This window comes from Durio zibethinus, unplaced genomic scaffold (assembly GCF_047325235.1).
Source record: "Durio zibethinus cultivar Kanyao isolate XHJ-2024 unplaced genomic scaffold, ASM4732523v1 HiC_scaffold_2, whole genome shotgun sequence".
Taxonomy (NCBI): Eukaryota; Viridiplantae; Streptophyta; class Magnoliopsida; order Malvales; family Malvaceae; genus Durio; species Durio zibethinus.
Window position 1 is genome coordinate 1,831,966 of NW_028323043.1, and position 2,500 is coordinate 1,834,465.

Consider the following 2,500-nt stretch of genomic DNA (forward strand, 5'->3'; position numbering starts at 1 on the left):
TGGCCCCCTATCCCTCATCAAACCTCTGAGAATTCACACCCCCTTAAAGAGCATTTGAGATTTTACAGGTTTGCTACCAGTAGCCGTTAAAGTGTCTGAAATGGGGACACTTTTTTCAAACGGTCACAAAATCTTCTCCACTTCGAGTTTTTAGCTGAATTTTTTTGTGCATGCCAACAAAAATAGAAGGATCACGCCTACAAAATTTGGGGCCAAAAATCCTTATAAAAAAATTTTAAAAAATCCCGAACCGCAAAAAGTTTCGAAAATCGTGAAAAATAGAAAACGAGTCATCTTCCAACGAAACTTCACGTGAAGGCTTAGGGGACCGTTGTATGAATTTACAAGCCATAAAAATGGCATTGGCACGGCAGAAATTTGAAGATGTGCCTAAACCCACCAGGGCCCAGCGTGTGCCGATGGTGCTCGAGGCAACCGCCCGCACCAGGGCCCAGCGTGTGCCGATGGTGCTCGAGGCACCCGCCCGCACCAGAGGCAACCTGCCGCACCAGGGCCCAGCGTGTGCCGATGGTGGTCGAGGCAACCGCCCGCACCAGCGCCCAGCGTGTGCCGATGGTGGTCGAGGCAACCGCCCGCACCAGGGCCCAGCGTGTGCCGATGGTGCTCGAGGCAACCGCCCGCACCAGGGCCCAGCGTGTGCCGATGGTGCACCAGGGCCCAGCGTGTGCCGATGGTGCTCGAGGTAACCGACCGCACCAGCGCCCAGCGTGTGCCGATGGTGCTCGAGGCAACCGCCCGCACCAGGGCCCAGCGTGTGCCGATGGTGCTCGAGGCAACCTGTCGCACCAGGGCCCAGCGTGTGCCGATGGTGATCGAGGCAACCGCCCGCACCAGGGCCCAGCGTGTACCGATGGTGCTCGAAGCAACCGACCGCACCAGGGCCCAGCGTGTGCCGATGGTGCTCGAGGCAAGCTGCCGCACCAGGGCCCAGCGTGTGCCGATGGTGGTCGAGGCAAGCGCCCGCACCAGGGCCCAGCGTGTGCCGATGGTGCTCGAGGCAACCTGCCGCACCAGGGCCCAGCGTGTGGTCGAGGCAAGCGCCCGCACCAGGGCCCAGCGTGTGGTCGAGGCAAGCGCCCGCACCAGGGCCCAGCGTGTGCCGATGGTGGTCGAGGCAAGCGCCCGCACCAGGGCCCAGCGTGTGCCGATGGTGCTCGAGGCAACCGACCGCACCAGGGCCCAGCGTGTGCCGATGGTGGTCGAGGCAAGCGCCCGCACCAGGGCCCAGCGTGTGCCGATGGTGCTCGAGGCAACCTGCCGCACCAGGGCCCAGCGTGTGCCGATGGTGGTCGAGGTAAGCGCCCGCACCAGGGCCCAGCGTGTGCCGATGGTGGTCGAGGCAACCTGCCGCACCAGGGCCCAGCGTGTGCCGATGGTGGTCGAGGCAACCGCCCGCACCAGGGCCCAGTGTGTGTCGATGGTGGTCGAGGCAAGTGCCCGCACCAGGGCCCAGCGTGTGCCGATGGTGATCGACGCAACCGCCCGCACCAGGGCCCAGCGTGTGCCGATGGTGCTCGAGGCAACCTGCCGTACCAGGGCCCAGCGTGTGCCGATGGTGGTCGAGGCAACCTGCCGCACCAGGGCCCAGCGTGTGCCGATGGTGGTCGAGGCAAGCGCCCGCACCAGGGCCCAGCGTGTGCCGATGGTGGTCGAGGCAAGCGCCCGCACCAGGGCCCAACGTGTGCCGATGGTGGTGGGGGCAACCGCCCGCACCAGGGCCCAACGTGTGCCGATGGTGATCGAGGCTACCGCCCACACCAGGGCCCAGCGTGTGCCGATGGTGCTCGAGGCAACCGCCCGCACCAGGGCCCAGCGTGTGCCGATGGTGCTCGAGGCAACCGCCCGCACGAGTGCCCAGCGTGTGCCGATGGTGGTCGAGGCAAGCGCCCGCACCAGGGCCCAGCGTGTGCCGATGGTGCTCGAGGCTACCGCCCGCACCAGGGCCCAGCGTGTGCCGATGGTGCTCGAGGCAACCGCCCGCACGAGTGCCCAGCGTGTGCCGATGGTGGTCGAGGCAAGCGCCCGCACCAGGGCCCTGGTGTGTGCCGATGGTGCTCGAGGCACCCGCCCGCACCATGGCCCAGCGTGTGCCGATGGTGCTCGAGGCAAGCGCCCGCACCAGGGCCCAGCGTGTGCCGATGGTGCTCGAGGCAACCGCCCGCACCAGGGCCCAGCGTGTGCCGATGGTGCTCGAGGCAACCGCCCGCACCAGGGCCCAGCGTGTGCCGATGGTGCTCGAGCCAACCTGCCGCACCAGGGCCCAGCGTGTGCCGATGGTGGTCGAGGCAACCGCCCGCACCAGGGCCCAGCATGTGCCGATGGTGGTCGAGGCAACCGCCCGCACCAGGGCCCAGCGTGTGCCGATGGTGCTCGAGGCAACCGCCCGCACCAGGGCCCAGCGTGTGCCGATGGTGGTCGAGGCAACCGACCGCACCAGCGCCCAGCGTGTGCCGATGGTGGTCGAGGCAACCGCCCGCAC